This window comes from Bos mutus, chromosome 6 (genome assembly GCF_027580195.1).
Source record: "Bos mutus isolate GX-2022 chromosome 6, NWIPB_WYAK_1.1, whole genome shotgun sequence".
Taxonomy (NCBI): Eukaryota; Metazoa; Chordata; class Mammalia; order Artiodactyla; family Bovidae; genus Bos; species Bos mutus.
Window position 1 is genome coordinate 101,113,144 of NC_091622.1, and position 19,414 is coordinate 101,132,557.

General features: G+C 41.4%; 1 protein-coding gene, 1 non-coding gene and 1 pseudogene across 2 annotated transcripts in view; 2 read left to right on the plus strand and 1 right to left on the minus strand.

Annotated features, from left to right (window-relative positions):
• The window catches only part of MAPK10 (mitogen-activated protein kinase 10), a 551,463-nt gene that overhangs the window by 462,137 nt on the left and 69,912 nt on the right, over positions 1 to 19,414 (minus strand). The window lies entirely within an intron of this gene.
• TRNAG-UCC (transfer RNA glycine (anticodon UCC)) lies at positions 4,052 to 4,124 on the plus strand. The gene has a single exon. It is a non-coding gene; the product is annotated as a tRNA-Gly (tRNA).
• LOC106701441 (SUMO-conjugating enzyme UBC9 pseudogene) lies at positions 7,709 to 8,661 on the plus strand (annotated as a pseudogene).

The following is a 19,414-nucleotide window of genomic DNA, read 5'->3' on the forward strand; positions in this document are numbered from 1 at the left end:
TTTGTTTTTGCTTAAATAATTGATTTTGGTTTCTTGCTATAAACCACTTGTCACCTATCTAACATACGTGCTTAGTTGCTCAGTCGTGTCCTACTCTTTGCAACCCCATCGACTGTAGACCACCAGGCTCCTCTGTCCGTGGGGATTCTCCAGGCAAGAACACTGGAGTGGGCTGCCATGCCCTTCGCCAGGGATCTTCCCAAGCCAGGGGTCGAACCCAGGTCTTCCACATTGCAGGCGGATTCTTTACTATCTGAGCCACCAGGGTTTCCCTTAATAATAGAACTTTGACTTTATTCCAAGCAGTGGTGTATCCAGCTAAATGACTGCATTTGCTGACCTCTCCTGCAGCTTGGGATGGTTGAAGAACAATAAGTGGGCCTTTAGAGAAAAATCCTTAAGGCAGACAGCTAAAGTGTGCCTTTTGTCCTTCCTGATTCCTTCCTAGAACATATATGTGATGTCTCAAACCCTAGCAACTATCTTAGACCTTAAGACAACCTTGGTGATGGGAACCACACGCTATGGACGGTGGAGAAATAGCAGAAAGAGCCTGGTCCTTACTCCCACTTTAGATGCCCCATTTAAAGCCTGGGGGTATCTCTCTTCAGCCTTCCTTTATAAAAGAAAAAAAAAGACAAAAGCCCATCCTGTTAAATTCCTATCTGTGTTATCAGCAATTGAATGAAATTTACAACTAATATGCCAGCTCTACAAATCACCCAAGTTACCTGGAAACTGCCCCAATACCCATTTATATCATTTTGGGATACAGAAACAAAGCTTTCAAACTAACCGTGATAGTTATGGGTGATTTGATTCTCAAGCCAAAAATTAGGTCACACAATAAGAATACTTTGAATCTACTTATGGGAGAAGCAGATCATCAACTCATTTGAAAGCTGGGCTGCGCTAGTACACCCAGATGCTATGATTCTACTTGAGTTATTAAGTTCAAGCACGCTGCAGTAATCCTGACCTGATTTTCCACTTCATCAGAAAAAGATAAGTCTAGGTACCAGGTGATACACACCATTCTAACCAGGAGCTTTAGTTGAATACGTAATCTCCGAAAGTAATTTCACAAAGGGTTCTGGGCCTCCAGAAACTCACATTCTCCTCCCCCATAAACTTTGGTAACTGTGTGGTAATTACACCCATGCTTCTCTCTGTATCCACCAAGAAGCTTTACTGGCGCCTTATCCTATAGAACTCAGTTCTATATACTTAGTATTTGCCTCACCTAAGCCCTCTATATCTGTTTCCACATAGAAGGATAATAATACTTACCTTTCCTCCAAGGTGTGTTGTGATGTTTAATTAATGTTTACAAAGTATATAGTAAGCTGTAGATGAAAGATGCTAAAGAAGCATAAAGTAGTATCATTAGTCTGACTCATCACTTAGCCTTATTAGGTATGCAAAATGAAAGTCATGTTGCTACAGCTAAAATAGTTATGAATACACATTAGGTCAAATATAAATCCCAGAGAGATTTAAATCTGTATGCCAGGTCCACAAAGCCAACACCTGAAGCTCCTTATTATTAGAGCAATGTGCTTTTTTGTTTCCCTTTCTAACAAGTACTTACTTGAAACCCCTTAGCTTTCAAGAATAGAAACTGATTAGAAGGTTAAGGTTACAGTGAAAACATGATATATTTGGGAAACATCTGAAGTTCTTCATACTTTAATATGAAGATAAAAATTCAATCTGTAGTGATGCGAAACTCCATAAAACTTGGAAAAACTTTTGATTCTTCCGCAATTGAAACTAGCAAGAAAATTCCGGGACTTTCCTGGTGGTCTAATGGTTAAGATCCCATGCTCCAATGCAGGGGGCCTGGGTTCAAATCCCAGGTCAGGGGACTAGATCCCACATGACATGACTAAAAGACCCCAGCATGCCTCAACTAAGACCCAGGGCAGCCAAATAAATACATAAATAAATATATGTTTTATATATATATTTTTTTTTAAAAAGAATACTCTGAATTTCATAGGAAATTTAAAAGATAAACTGATAACCTTGAAAGTTTAGTACAATGTTTCTTGAGTTCAAATGTGCACTATGTTGAGATGTATACATATTATTTTATATACAGTCTTCAACAATTTTCAACTAAATATACAACTATATTTAGATAATAAGTATATATTAAGATTTTACATATTTCTGAACCAAGGAATCGTTAACAATATGCTCTATTTTGGCATATAAAACTAAAATATCACTTTGTTGTGCAACATGGAGCTCTTTTTCAAGCTCTGTATCCTAATGTTCCCCTTGCTGTGTAGCAGAAAGAGAATTAGGAAATAGAAAGAGCCCTGCTCATTATGCAAATAGCTGGGTTAAGTCCATACTATTCATCCATGGCTTACCCTGGATGTAGAGTTTCAAAGAGAACTAATAGTCTTAAGAGTGAAAATGCAACACACACACAAACCCACACAACGAACATGCACAATAGAGTAAATGCACAGAGGAGGAATCCCACGTGGTTCTGAAAGATGTTGCAATGGGATTCATCATTACATGGTCTCAGAGAATGAGATGATGACTGTCCTCCTCTTCCAACTTCCACAAAATTTGGTCAGTTTGGAAACTTATGATCTAGTTAGGTTTACATGGAAGATAAAAAGACACATTCATTTCATCCCCCAAAAGCACAAAGTCAACATTCTTCTGAGTTAAGGAAAAGCTTTCTGGAGACAATTAACTTCTTATAAAATTTTTTCTAAAGAGAGAGAGGGAGTAGGTAATTGCATTACAGGACAAGAGCAACTCTTAAAGGTCAGAGGATTTGATGACATCTTAACCAGTCCAGATTTAGTTACTGAAGTGTTAGAAATAATCTAAAATTATTTTCTTCTACTTCTTCGATGATTACTTTTCTCATCTCCATTTCTTCTTTTCTTCTTTAAGTGTGTTGTGATCCATATGTTTACAAGCTGGATGTTCCCAAAATAGACACCACCCCCTTCTATTTCCACATATTTTTATATACACTATGTGAATTAAAATGCAAAGAATCCCTATCTTGTATATGATGGAAAACCCACCTCATCCCTAATACTTTCATGAACAATAAAGGAACTTCCTTTACTCTGAGTCACTTCCTCGGATTTCTTGCTCCTGCTGAATTCTTAAGTGGCATCTTTGTCTTTCCTTAGGTTTAATCCACGCTGACTCAGTATAGAATATATTCCAAAACACTAATTTCCCCAAAACACTAATCCCTTAAGATCTAATCACATTATAGCCGTGATCATATATCTTTACTGAAGTTTCAAGAACAACATGAGGTAAGAGGGTGTGCTGTATCACAGCACAACACAGCAAAAGATTTAAACATGAATTCAGTATTCCTGCTATTCAAAGACACATTCTCTCCACTTTAATGGGCTTGGAATTTTGATATATCTTACAGTCAATCTGTACAATTAAAGTGCTGTCATATTTTCTCTTGAAAAGATCTTATTAAATTGACAGTATATCACATTACCATAGTATCCTAAAATCAAAGGGATTTTATTTTTTTTAAAAGCCACCTGTGGTCTTCAAAGTCCAAAGCCACACCCACAGTTAGGAACTTCTCACTGATCTCCTCATCCCTGTTCACTCCAACACCCACTCCATCCCCTCCCATCGTTTCCCGTTTCCCAATTTTCCCCAGTTCTTGGAGTTCTTCCCATTCTTCCTCTATATTGATCCTGTAGGCCTCACAAACCTTGTCTCTATGTCTTCCCTAGACTACTATTATGGTGACCGACTAAAGAAAACATTTTCTTTTTTGAGAAATTTTTTAATGGCTTTTGTTTTTCCTCCTTACTTTCTCTTTTTTTTTCAATTTTTTAAAACATGTTTTAAATTGAGACATAGTTGACAATGTAACATTGTATAAGTTTAAGGTATATGACGTGTTGATTTGATAAATTTATATATTGCAAAATGATAACCATCATAGCATTAGCTAACACCTCTACCACATAATTATTTATCATTTCTTTCTTGTTGTGAGAACATTTAAGATATCAACAGTTTGGGGACTTCCCTGGTGGTCCAGTGGCTAAGACTCTGCACTTCCAATGCAGGGGGCCCAGGTTCGATCCCTGGTCAGGGAACTAGATCCTACAGGCCACAACTAAGAGTTCGCATGCTGCAACTAAAGATCCTGCATGTCGAAACTAAAAGATCCTTCATGTTACAAAGAAGACTGACGATCTGCCTGCCTCACTAAGACCTGGTATGGCCAAATATATAAATCTTAAAATCATTTTTTTAAAAAGATCTCAATAGCTTTTAAATGTACATCTTCTCCTACCACCCCATCAATTTTTCAAATTAACTTTCTTTCTACATAGATTTCTTTCAGCATCTGTAATTAACAGTCTTCTCTTTTTACATTCTTTCCCTTGGGATTCTTATCCAGTTGGAGAGCATATGACTTCCACCTTTCAATCTTCAACTTTTATCTCTCTTTTATCTTCTGGACTGACATTTCCATTCTGAAGGATACGTTCACCAAAACTTAGCACACAGACAGACTTCAAAATTAACACACAATCCAAGGAAAATAAGGCATATTCTGCGAGGCTCCCATTCCATGTGAATCAACAATATGGACTACAGAGTAAAGTAACAAAGGTTTACACTAGGAAGAAGAGTAGGATTCAATTGCCAAGGCCTCCAAGGATGTGAAAAGACCTTCTGCAAGTCAGAAGATCGTGGTTTACCAGATGCCTCTGAAGTCTCAAAGCAGGCACTGCTGATACGGGACTGCAAAACAATTCGAAGTTGAGTACTGAGGGACTTCCCTGGTGATCCAGTGGCTAAGACCCAGCACTTCCAAATAAATAAATGTGTGCTCAGTCGTGTCCAGCTCTTTGCAGCCCTACGGAATGTAGCCCACCAGGCTCCTCTGTCCATTGAATCTTTCAGGCAAGAATACTGGAGTGGGTTGCCATGCCCTTCTCCAGGGGATCTTCCCGACCCAGGGATGGAACCCAGGTCTCCTGCATCTCCTGCAATGGCAGGAGGATTCTCTACTACTAGTGCCACCTGGAAAGCCCAAGTAAATAACTCTAAGTAAATGCATAAACGGGAACACTGAAATGAACCTAGATGTGTAGAACTTCAAAGCAAAGTCATGATACATGAAATTAAAGGCATCATCTTCCGTTCCTGACAGTCCAAGCTCTGTTAATGGAACTCTGAGTTTTCTAGTCACACAATTTCAAAAACTTTGCCTTTGACTCTTCTGTCTTGATCTTACCTTGTACTCCTTCAATTGTCCAGTTCTTTCACTCCAGACTAAAATGTCCTTTCTCTTTGCTATCCCATAATCTTTCAATAAAATGGGCACCTAAAATGTCTCTCTATCCTCAGGTTTTTTTTTTTTTTTTTTTTCACTTAATCTAATCCTTCCCATTTACCAATGAACAGATCTTCATAAACTACAGTGCTGATGATATCACTTCCCTATAAAATCTTCAAAGGCTCTTTATTACCTGTTAAGTTGAGTACACACTCCACAGTAAACTCCCCATTGCCAAATCCAGGGGTCAATTCTCAGTCTTTATTTTATTAAACCAATCAAGAGCATTTGACAATTAATCTCTAACTTGAATTTCTGCAGTTAGTCTCATTTCAATCCTTATTTGATAACTGATTTCATAAGCAGCTATGGTGATATTTTTAAAACATAAATTAGATTATGTCACTATTCTCATTAAAGTCCTCCAATGGCTTCTTTCTATCTCACTTGGGGTAAAATTCAAAGCACATGCAATGGCCTGCAAGACCCTGTATGATGTGGGTCTACCTCTCCAACCTTATCCTCTACCACAAGCCTTGGTGGTAGAGGCTTTTTAACCCCACTTTGTAACCCCACTCTAGCTACGCCTGTCATCTTGGTGGTACTAAAGGACAAAACCTTTCGTACCCTCACCTTTGAGGTTCTGCAGTGGCAGTTCCCTTGACCTGAGTGCTGCATGGCTCTCTCTGACCCATTCAAATGTCTGTTCAATATCACCACAATGAAGGGCTCTTCTCTCTCCACTCTGTGTAACTAACATTCCCCCCAGCCTACCCAGCCACTCCCTATTCTCCATAACACTTGGCATCATCTGAAATATTTTGTGTAACATTCTATATCTTCTGTTTCTTCCCACTAGAATATAAACGCCCTGAAAGGAAGGTCTTTGTTTCTTTTACAGCTTTCTTGTCAGAGACTAAAAGAGCTCCTTATACTTAAGTGACTGAGCATGCATGCACGCATGCATGAGAATATAGAACAAATATATACCAGGAAAAGATTGATGATTCAGATTGATAAATAAAAACTTGAAAGTCATGGTTAGTCATATCCAACTCTCTGAGACACCTTAGACTGTAGCCTGCCAGGCTCCTCTGTCCATAGGATTCTCCAGGCAAGAATACTGGAGTGGGTTGCCATCCCATTCTCCAGAGGATCTTCCTGACCCAGGGATCAAACCCAGGTCTTCTGCATGGCAGGTGGATTCTTTACTGTCTGAGCCAGCAGGGAAGCCAAAATAAATACTTATGCATTATAAATAATACCACTGGCATTGTTTTTTTTTTTTTTAAGGAATACAATGAAATATTACTCAACTATAAAAAAGAATGAAATCTTTCCATTTGCAACAATATGGATGGAGCTTGAGGGTACTATGCTAAGTGAAATAAGTCAGAGAAAGACCAAAACTATGTGTATAACTTTTATGTGTGATCTAAAAAACAAGCAAATGAACAAGCAAAACAGAACAGAAACAGACTCATACACAGAGCAAACTGGTGGTTGTCACAGGGAAAGAGGGCATGGAGGAACAGACAAATAGGTGAAGGAGATTAAGAGATACACTTCCAGTCATAAAATAAATAAGTCAAAGGGATGTAATATACAGCATAGAGAATATAGCCAATAATATTGTTATAACTTTGTATGATGACAGATGGTAACCAGACTCACCCACCAGGCTCTCCCGTCCCCGGGATTCTCCAGGCAAGAACACTGGAGTGGGTTGCCATTTCCTTCTCCAATGCAGGAAAGTGAAAAGTGAAAGTGAAGTCGCTCAGTCGAATCCGACTCATAGCGACCCCATGGACTGCAGCCTACCAGGCTCCTCCGTCCATGGGATTTTCCAGGCAAGAGTACTGGAGTGGGGTGCCATTGCCTTCTCCGAACTAGATTCATAGTGGTGACCAGTTCATAATGTAAGTAAGTGTCAAGCCACTATGTTGTACACCTGAAACTAACACAATATTACGTGTCAACTATTTGTTGTTGTTCAGCCGCTAAGTTGTGCCCGACTCTTTATGACCCCATGAACTGTAGCATGCCGGTCTTCCCTGTCCTTCACTAGCTCCCTGAGTTTGCTCAAAATCATGTCCATTGAGTCAGTGATGCCATCTATACTTTCATAAAAAATAAAGTAAAATGAAATAGAGGAGCAATAATACAGAAAAAATTCCACATATACAGCAAACAATAATCCTTAATATACCAAGAATTCCTATATATTCAACATACACAAAACAGTCCAGTAAAAATGGGTAATGGATAGACGCACAGAAAGAATAAAATGCTGAGTCCCGAGACAAAGGGAACGCAGACTCCGCCACCCTCGCTGCCGCCGCCGCCTAGTACGCCTCGCTCGCCGGGCCGGGCCGCCAAAGGGACACGAACATGGCTGGGATCACCCTCAGCAGACTTGCCCAGGAGAGGAAAGCTTGGAGAAAAGACCACCCGTTTGGTTTCGTGGCTGTCCCAACAAAGAACCCTGACGGCACGATGAACCTCATGAATTGGGAGTGCGCCATTCCTGGGAAGAAGGGGACCCCGTGGGAAGGAGGCTTGTTTAAACTACGGATGCTGTTCAAAGATGATTACCCATCCTCACCACCAAAATGCAAGTTTGAACCGCCGCTGTTCCACCCAAACGTGTACCCCTCAGGCACAGTGTGCCTGTCCATCCTGGAGGAGGACAAGGACTGGCGGCCAGCCATCACCATCAAGTAGATCTTATTAGGAATACAGGAACTTCTAAACGAACCAAATATCCAAGACCCAGCTCAAGCAGAGGCCTAGACGATCTACTGCCAAAACAGAGTGGAATAGGAGAAAAGGGTTCGAGCACAAGCCAATAAGTTTGCTCCCTCATAAGCAGCGACCTGTGGCATCGTAAAAGGAAGGGATTGGTTTGGCAAGAACTTATTTACAACATTTTTGCAAATCTAACGTTGCTCTACAATTACTGGTCACCTGGGAAGGGTGGGCGGGTGCCATTTTCCATTTCCGCCACTGGTACAGTCTCGACTTGCTGAATTGCCCAGTTTTTCATACAGGGTCTCTTCCTTCAGTCTTTTGTATTTTTGATTGTTATGTAAAACTTGCTTTTATTTTAATATTGATGTCAGTATTTCAACTGCTGTAAAATTATAAACTTTTATACTTGGATGAGTCCCGAGGAGCGCGTTCCCAGAGCTGCACTTAGCCTCCCACTGGCCGCATTACGCGGGAAAGCAGAGCTGCCCGCCCCCAGAGCCCCAGAGCCCCAGAGCCCCAGCCAGCCAGCGTCGCGTTTCCGCATCACTTCCTTTGTGTTTATATGGCGTTTGTCTGTGTTGCTGTTTAGAGTAAATAAACTGTTTATATAAAAAAAAAAAAAGAAAGAAAGAATAAAATGCTATTCCCAGAAGAAAAGACAAAACGGTCAATAAGCATTAAGTAATAAGCAGAAAATAAAAGTGAAAACAATAATAAAATATCAGTGCTTAGCTATCGGAATGACCAAAAAGATAAAGAGTTTGACTATATCAAGTGTCGGCAGGTGTACGGACAGAGAAATGTGGGAAAACAGCCCTTTCATTACAACTGCCACTTCAGAGGGCAATGATTAGTGTCTATCAAACCAAAAACAGACATACCGCGTGGCCCAATAATCCCGCTTCTCAGTATCTCCTCTAGAGAAACACCCATAAGTGTAAGAATCTTTGTAAGCATTGCTTATAATTCTACAGACAAGCCTAAAAAGGAGACAGGCTAAATATTGTGAAATGTTACGTGTTGCATCTTGGGGTAGTAGGCAACTGCATACAGAGGGACAGTATTTTACTATGTTTTGTAAAAAAAAAAAACACTCATACACACATTGGTCCTTACTCAAATTCACAAGAAGTACCAAACATGCATTTACATATCTATCACAGCTTAAACAGCATCCACAAACCTACAACTGTAGCTGCAGGAGGGAGGAAGAATGTATTATGTCTGGGGTGCCAGAGGAAAACTGACCCATTTCTGTCAAACTTTAATTTGGGAAGAGAAGCATTAGCCATGTACTCTTGGTGCAGTTTACACTACATGTAAAACAGCCGATGTGTTTTTTGATGGTATGCAAATAAAAGAATCATTCCTTAAGCAAGTGCCAAGACTGAAGACATAGTTTGGCACTTCCCATGGAGTCCGACCAGTACCGATTACCTGTAAGCTCAAGTACACGCTTGTTAAAATGGATGAATGAATGGGGATGAAACAGGAAGTTGGAGCCACATCATGAAGAACCTTAATTTCTGGGTTCCTGAGCTTGCAATTTGTTTGACATAACTGATAAATGAGACAATACATTTAGCACAGTTGCTATTGATACATTTTAGCATTTATGATCAACATCACATCTCAGGGCTTCCCTGGTGGCTCAGCTGGTAAAGAATACGACTGTAATGTGAGAGACCTGGGTTCCATCCCTGGGTTGGGAAGATCCCCTGGAGAAGGGAACAGCTACCCACTCCAGTATTCTGGCCTGAAGAATTCAATGGGCTGTATAGTTCATGGAGTCGCAAAGAGTCAGACACGACTGAGCAACTTTCACTTCACTTCTCATTTCAATTTTATCTTATTTCATGACCAGAAGATGGAGCTCCAAACATTTAAACCTTTTTTTTTTTCCTCTTCATAGAGGTTGTGGTTTTTGTTTCTTGAGTTCTGGTTCCCATTTAAACCCTTCTATTTGCATTTAGTTCTCAGATGATCAAAATCCAATTGCTGACAGAGAGCAGATAGGAGGAGTAACTATAGGGGAAGTTCACCCTTTAGTCAGATTTTTCTACCTCTGGGGACTTCCTTGTTCCATGCACTAGGTTCCTACATTTTTATCCAACTCTTCCCATCTGGAACTCCTCAAAATAGAAAAGCGCACTCTAAACAGGTGCCAACATCTCATGCTGTCCTCTTGGGAGGGAAAATTCCAACCCTGCTACACCCAGCCTTTATCACTGTGTATATCCAGGAACTGGTGCGCTGTGGGAAGATGACCTGGCAGGGCTGGAATCAACTCTTGGGACAGTTCTCCAGCTTCTATGATTTTCCAGAATAAATCCACAGAAGTCTTCCTCAAGACCTCTGAAGACTCACGGAAAATAATGTATTTTCTAAATTTCCATAATAGCCACTCTATTACCATTATGTTGATATTACTAATACAGCCTATTAGTTGACCATTCATTTATTGACTCTCTTTTTTCAATAAATATTTATTGATCACCACTGCAAATTGCAGAAAGGTTATGGTGGGACACACGTGCACACGCACACACACCTCCTACTCTAAGTCCTCAGTAAATTTATTCAAGAATACACAACCTAGGAAAGCCAGGAGAGACTCAAGCAGGAACAGCATCATCTACTAGGACTCTTCCTTGGCCTTTGTTCCTTACCCTGAGGACAAAGTTGTCAGTGATTCTGTTAAGGTGCAGCAAGAAAAATTTCTTGCTTCACTAACGGCCCTATTATACTCAGGCTGACGTTTTGAAAACAATCACCAATATACACCATCGCTTAATGGAATGTTAAATACATTTGGCTCCTCTGTTTCTTGATCAAATTCAGCATTAAGAGACACGTGTCTTCAATAGTCCAGTAAAAATCCTTCTACCCACTGCTGCTTGGAATTCTTCTTAAAAGGCTCTTTTGTCTGAACCTACCAAACTTCTCCCTAGTTCTAAATCAGTATTTCTGGTCATTTCCAACTGTAAATTCAAAAAGGTTTCGACCGAACTTATTTTCTATCTTGATGCTTTTCGTCTCCCTACCCAAACCTGGTCACCTCTCAGCTTTCTGGAGATCATCAACTCATATAAACCCTTGCAGAAATGACTTGGATTTCACTTCTCCTTCATCTCCCACATGCAATCAAAAAGTCCTGCCCATTCTACTTCCACAGTGTGCCCCAAATCCAATCCTTGCATATCCACTGTCGGCAGGCAACCTCCTCACCCATAATAATCTCAGTAGTCTCCTGAAAGTCTTAGTCGCTCAGTCATGTCTGACTCTGTGACCCCATGGACTGTAGCCTGCCAGGCTCCTCTGTCCATTGAATTATCCAGGCAAGAATACTCAAGTAGGTTGCCTTTCCCTTCTCCAGGGGATCTTCCCCACCCAGGGTTTGAACTTGGGTCTCCTACATTGCAGGCAGATTCTTTACCATCCGAGGTATCAGGGAAGCCCATTCTCTTTCTACTGAATCTTTGCATGTGTGCGTGCTAAGCTGCTTCAATCCTGTCTGACTCTTTAAGACCTCATGGACTGTAGCCCGCCAGGCTCCCCTGTCCATGGGATTCTCCAGGCAAGAATCCTGGAGGGGTTGCCATGCCCTCCTCCATGGGATCTTCCCAGCTCAGGGAATGAACTCAAGTCTCTTAGGTCTCCTGCATTAGAAGGCAGGTTCTTTACCACTAGTGCCACCTGGGAAGCCCTCTCAATCTATATGGACTGTATTAACACCCTACCAGGATGTCAGGTAAAATGCAGGACATCCTGTGTTTTTATTTGCTAGATCTGGTAGCCATGCACCATACTCCCTTTCTAAACACAATTCTGCTTGTGTAATGCTCCGATTTAAACTCTCTCCCTTCTATTACCAAGTTTTTTTAAATTTAGTTTTCGTTGATGTTTTAGTTTCCTATCCATTACTGAATTAAAGCTAAACTCTTCACTCCATCACTCTACAAATATTTCATCCATCACTCGCAGTGCACAAAATGTTCTGATTGTGTTGTCAAGTATACAAAATAAATAATTTACAGTCTCTGTAAGGAGCTTGCATGCTAAAGAATGATTATTGACTTTAAGAAACAAGCAAATATAGAGTGATAAACCCCAATTTAGTTTGAGAGATGAGAGTTGAGGAGATTCCCAGCTTTATAATCTTGTTAACTAAATTTGAATTTGGCCTTGGGCCAATGAAAGCTTTTTTAACCCCACCCACACACTAATCCTAAAAAAAAGTCACTTAAACAAGTCAACTTCTTGACATTCATCCTTAGCCTGTGACAAAGCCAGCTAACAAAGCTTTTCCCCAGCATATAAAGCAAAAGAAAGCAAGATGTCTTCATTCAATTCCATAGCTGGGAAAATCAAGTATATAGTTTTCATAACTTATACAGAATCCTGAATGATTAGAGGAGGCAGAAGGTACATTCAGCATTATTTCGGAAGCTATATAGACTTCCCTGGTGGCTCAGACAGTAAAGCATCTGCCTACAATGTGGGAGACCCAGCTTCGATCCCTGGGTTGGGAAGATCCTCTGGAGAAGGCAATGGCAACCCACTCCAGTACTCTTGCCTGGAAAATCCCATGGACGGAGGAGCATGGTAGACTACAGTCCATGGAGTCACAAAGAGTCGGACAGGACTCAGTGACTAAACAAACTTTCTGAAGCTATATAGGACTTCAAATCTTTGAAGAGGGACTTCCCTAGTGGCCCAGTGGCTAAGACTCTGCCTTCCCAATTCGGGGAGCCTGGTTTCGACCCCAGGTCAGGGAACTAGATCCTACATGCCGCAACTAAGAGTTTGCAAGCCGCAAGTAAAAGTCCTGCATGCTGCCACAGAAACTGAAGATTCTGCTTGCCACAACTGAGACCTAGTGCAGCCAAATAAATATATAAAAATAAAACCTTTAATGAATAAAGTGATTTTATTTGAATAAGCAACACATAGTGAGTGACATAGGAATAAGCAAATCAATAAGACATAATTAATATGGGAATAGCTGTTTCAAAGATCCAAAATTTAAAGGCAAACCCCTGAGTATATTCTGAATATCTGCTTCCAGGGAATTTCAAACACTGAGACTAACTGGGTCACAAAGAAATCATGAGAACAAGATGGTGCTGTCTGACAGCAGCTTCCAAAACTAACCCTAGAATGTAGAAATGTATCTAGCCCACATATCTCTTATTTATGTTCATCAGTGCTATAGAAGAATTATATGCTGCTGCTGCTGCTAAGTCGTTTCAGTCGTGTCCGACTCTGTGCAACGCCATAGACGGCAGCCCACCAGGCTCCCCCGTCCCAGGATTCTCCAGGCAAGAACACTGGAGTGGGTTGCCATTTCCTTCTCCAATGTATGAAAGTGAAAAGTGAAAGTGAAGTCGCCCAGTCGTGCCCAACCCTCAGCGACCCCGTGAACTGCAGCCTTCCAGGCTCCTCCATCCATGGGATTTTCCAGGCAAGAGTACTGGAGTGGGGTGCCAATTATATGACTATAATATAATTTTATTTAAAAAATACTGTTTTTGGAAACTTTGTGGGAGAAGGCAAGGGTGGGATGATTTGAGAGAAAAGCATTGAAACATGTATAATATCATATGTGAACTAGATTGCCAGTCCAGGTTCGATGCATGAGACAAGGTGTTCAGGGCTGGTGGACTGGGATGACCCTGAGGGATGGGATGGGGAGGGAGGGGGGAGGGGGGTTCAGGAGGTGGAACACATGTACACCCATGTGTTCGTGTGAATGTATGGCAAAAACCACCACAATATTGTAAAGTAATTAGCCTCCAATTAAAATTCTTTTAAAAAAAGAAAAAATACTATTTTTGAAAACTTTAATATAAAGCAGTTCTGTGGTATTTTAAGAAACAAATATAAGAACTGCATGGTTGAGGGAGAGGAAAGGGGAGAAAGCATATCTTCTATTCTTAGCTTTTTATAGTTTTTAAATTCTGTCACACAAGCATATATATATATAAGTATTCAAAAATTTTTTAAACAAAAACATTGTTATAGAATATCAGCTCATTATGGACATATAGTGGGGCTTCCCCGGTGGCTTTCCCAGGAGGTAAAGAATCTGCCTGCAGTGCAGGAGACCCAGGTTCGATTTCTGAGTCGGGAGGATCCGCTGGAGAAGGAAATGGTAACCCACTCCAGTGTTCTGGCCTGGAGAATCCCATGGACAGAGGAGCCTGGTAGGCTTCACTCCATGGGTTCACAAAGAGTTGGACACAACTGGGCGACTAACACTTTCACTCTCACATAGATATATAATGGTTTTAGTTTTCCAATAAGTTTCCCAAAGCCACACCATTTTCCTGCTGCATAGCAGCTCCTCAAACATATCATGTGCTTTGCAAACAAATATGGTTATTACAACTATCTCGTTCAACTATTTCAGACTCTGTGCTGTTCACTCAAACACTTCAATTGTATTTTCCATCAAAACTCAACTTGTCGCATGGCCCATAAGAGGTTAGACTTTTAGTTTTGGACTAAAAGGAGAGGGAATTGGCAAGATGACGGGGTTGGGGCGGGGACTGGGGGGAAGGTCATGAGGTAAGATTCTGGCTCTGTGCCCCCTGCACCCCTCCCTACTTCTCAGTGGGAGCGCCTTTGGAATTGGATCAGGGAGCAAGCAATGAGCATCTCCTCTTGTGACTGAGAAAACGGTCATCCTCTGCTCGGTGGATTATTACTTCTCCCTAGACTATCATCTATGGGCTCAGGGAGGACCAGTGGTGGCTCCAGGCCTCCCCTCTGGAGGGAGGTTTGGTTACATCCTTTAGCAAATGCTGCTCTGGAGGCTTCCCCCACATGTGAGTCCCTCTTTGCCCCAACACTGCATCAGTCTTAGGACAACTGCAGCTCCCAAGGCTCATATATTAATTATTTCTCAGAGCCCACTTCCAGGTCTACAGGCATGTGAGGGCTCCCTCATCTGCACTTTCAAGAAGGAGGAACCCTCACCAGCTGGATTTTGTTCCCCTCATGCCATTTCCACTCAGGTCTCTTTCCCCACATCCCCATCACTCACAAGGTGCATCAGCAAGTCTGCTGCTTGAGAAGGTCATGCTGTCAGGGAACAACATTGTTTACTTTCCAAGTGATTTGCTTGAGCTCCCCTCCTTCACACACTTGACTTGAGAGAAGGAATGACTTTGTACATCCACTCCCTAAAAGGCTATCTTCCTCTCCCCCAAAGTTCCCTGGGAGTCATGGGCGGTTGGGTCCTTTCTCTAACTCTGGGCCTCTCATAGACTTGAGTCCTCCGGGAGGGTGGCTGACGTCAATTGCTAGTAATTTTATAAATTTAGGAAATGAACCACATTGCACTTTGGGCTTCAGTTTGGGTCTTAACAGTAGTTAGTTCCATGGCAAAAAGAAAATTCCTAGTAGGCATCCTATAATATTTGTCAATGGCATCTATCATCCATGTATGGTAAAGATACCACCACAATTTTAGTTCTAAATGAGTAGGAGGTCTTAGTAATAATGGTTCTCAAATCTAGATCACATCAAACAACCTAGAAGGCTTTTTTTTTTTTTTTAATACATCTATCTATCTTAGAACCACTTGATCAGAATGTCTAGGGCTAGGATCAGGGAATTTGCAATTGAATCAAATATAAGCAGCCTGAAGTTTAGAACTTGTAATTAAGAACTCAAAAAAAAAAAAAAAGGAGAGGGGAGAAGAGAAAAGAAAGAGATTTTGACAAAAGGTCAAGAAATTAATTGGGTTAAATATAAGCCCCATGGACAGAAACCATATCTATCTGATTCATTTTTGTAGCTCCCACACTTAGAACAGTGCCTAGCATATACCAGAATTCCAGTAAACATTTATTGCATGAATGAATGGGTGAGTGGAACACTTCCTTTTCATGGGAAAAGCAACTACCAGTCTCACAATCATGTACCACAACACACAGTGGGAAAACAAGAGTCTAACCAAAAGTAAATGTATTTTTTTCTGTAGTCATCGTAATGTAAACAAAGAAGGGTTTTTTTGAACTTGGATGTAGCTAAATTGGGTGAGCTGAGAAACGCTACTTAGGCTGTCTGGCCACTGGGGTGAGAGTTCTCAGGGCTGCCTGACACCATGACAAGATCTCAGCCTTGCCAAACCCAGAACTGATCAGGAGGCACGAAATCCAAACAAAGGGAGTTAGAAGAGCTCCGTGATTGTTGAGCTAACATCGCTTGGTGCACCCTTTCCCACCATAACAAAACCAATATGTAATGTAACCTGCCAAACATGACTAAGCCATTTAAATTAGAGAGCACTGGAGATTTACTGAAAAAAATTCTCTCTCACTGGCTACCTTTTCTCTAGACTCCATTCTGTTTACCAAACTCAGTAGCTAACCAGTCTTTGTCTAAGCAAGTTATAAAGCAATTGATTCTATTTGCACCTTTACATTAGAGTCATGTGTAAGATCCCCTACTCTGAATATGTTCAGACCCCCTTGATTAACAGTGTGCATTGTTCCATCAGATGAGTTAATAAGAGGGGGAAAAAAATTAACTGATGCCTTGATTGTTTTGAGGTGGTACTTGTTGCTGTTATGGGATATTTTTCTATAGTTGCAGATATTACTATTATTGCTGTAGACTCAAAAAGGAAACCTAACAATCTCTTTTCCCCACCCCACTGCAGGAAGCACTGGTTTCTAAAGTTGAACCCCTTGGGAATGACATGTATACTCTACTGATACTATGTATAAAATAGGGCTTCCCTGGTGGCCCAGCAGTAAAGAATACACTTGCAATGCAGGAGGCACAGTTGGATCCCTGGGTTGGGAAGATCCCCTGGAGGAGGGCATGGCAATCCATTCCAATGTACTTGCCTGAAGAATCCCATGGACAGAGGAGCCTGGCAGGCAACAGTCCATTCAGTTCAGTTTAGTTGCTCAGTCGTGTCTGACTCTTTGCAACCCCATGAACCACAGCACACCAGGCCTCCCCGTCCATCACCAACTCCCGGAGTTCACCCAAACCCATGTCCATCGAGTCAGTGATGCGATCTAACCATCTCATCCTCTGTCGTCCCCTTCTCCTCCTGCCTTCAATTTTTCCCAGCATCAGGGTCTTTTCAAGTGAGTCAGCTCTTCACATCAGGTGGCCAAAGTATTGGAGTTTCAGCTTCAACATCAGTCCTTCCAATGAACAGCCAGGACTGATCTCCTTTAGGACGGATTGGTTGGATCTCCTTGCAGTCCAAGTGGCTCTCAAGAGTCTTCTCCAACACCACAGTTCAAAAGCATCAATTCTTCAGCACTCAGCTTTCTTTATAGTCCAACTCTCACATCCATACATGACTACTGGAAAAACCATAGCTTTGACTAGATGGACCTTTGTTGGCAAAGTAATGTCTCTGCTTTTGAATATGCTATCTAGGTTGGTCATAGCTTTCCTTCCAAGGAGTAAGCGTCTTTTAATTTCATGGCTGCAATCACCATCTGCAGTGATTTTGGAGCCCAAAAAAATAACGTCTGACACTGTTTCCACTGTTTCCCCATCTATTTGCCATGAAGTGATCAGACCAGATGTCATGATCTTAGTTTTCTGAATGTTGAGCTTTAAGCCAACTTTTTTACTCTCCTCTTTCACTCTCATTAAGAGGCTCTTTAGTTCTTCACTTTCTGCCATAAAGGTGGTGTCATCTGCATATCTGAGGTTATTGATATTTCTCCTGGCAATCTTGATTCCAGCTTGTGCTTCTTCCAGTCCAGCATTTCTCATGATGTGCTCTGTATATAAATTAAATCAGCAGGGTGACAATATACAGCCTTGACATACTCCTTTTCCTATTTGGAACCAGTCTGTTGTTCCATGTCCAGTTCTAACTGTTGCTTCCTGACCTGCATACAAGTTTCTCAAGAGGCAGGTCAGGTGGTCTCGTATTCCCATCTCTTTCAGAATTTTCCAGTTTACTGTGATCCACACAGTCAAAGGCTTTGGCATAGTCAATAAAGCAGAAATAGATGTTTTTCTGGAACTCTCTTGCTTTTTCCATGATCCAGCGGATGTTGGCAATTTGATCTCTGGTTCCTCTGCCTTTTCTAAAAGCAGCTTAAAGATCTGGAAGTTCACAGTTCACGTATTGCTGAAGCCTGGCTTGGAGAATTTTGAGCATTACTTTACTAGCGTGTGAGATGAGTGCAATTGTGCGGTAGTTTGAGCATTCTTTGGCATTGCCTTTCTTTGGGGTTGGAATGAAAACTGACCTTTTCCAGTTCTGTGGCCACTGCTGAGTTTTCCAAATTTTCTGGCATATTGAGAGCAGCACTTCCACAGCATCATCTTTTATGACTTAAAATAGCTCAACTGGAATTCCATCACCTCCACTAGCTTTGTTCATAGTTCTGCTTCGTAAGGCCCACCTGACTTCACATTCCAGGATGTCTGGCTCTAGGTGAGTGATCACACCGTCATGATTATCTGGGTCGTGAAGATCATTTTTGTACAGTTCTTCTGTGTATTCTTGCCACCTCTTCTTAATATCTTCTGCTTCTGTTACGTCCATACCATTTCTGTCCTTTATCGACCAGTAATGCTGAAGATGCTGAAATTGAATGGTTCTATGAAGACTTAAAAGACCTTTTAGAACTAACGCCCAAAAAAGATGTCCTTTTCATTATAGGGGACTGGATGCAAAAGTAGGAAGTCAAGAAATACCTGGAGGTACAGGGAAATTTGACCTTGGAGTACAGAATGAAGCAGGGCAAAGGCCTGCTTTGCCAAGAGAACACACTGGTCATAGCAAACACCCTCTTCCAACAACACAAGAGAAGACTCTACACATGGACATCACCAGATGGTCAACACCGAAATCAGATTGATTATATTCTTTGCAGCCAAAGATGGAGAAGCTGTCTCTATACAGTCAACAAAAACAAGACCAGGAGCTGACTATGGCTCAGATCATGAACTCCTCATTGCCAAATTCACACTTAAATTGAAAAAAGTGGGAAAAACCACTAGACCATTCAGTCAGTTCAGTCAGTTCAGTCACTCAGTTGTGTCCGACTCTTTGAGACCCCATGAATTGCAGCAGGCCAGGCCTCCCTGTCCATCACCAACTCCCGGAGTTTACTCAAACTCATGCCCATCGAGTTGGTGATGCCATCCAGCCATCTCATGACCTAAATCAAATCCCTTATGATTATAAAGTGGAAGTGAGAAATAGATTTAAGGGACTAGATCTGATAGATAGAGTGCCTGATGAACTCTGGATGGAGGTTCATGACACTGTACAGGAGACAGGGATCAAGACCATCCCCATGGAAAAGAAATGCAAAAAACCAAAATGGCTGTCTGAGGAGGCCTTAC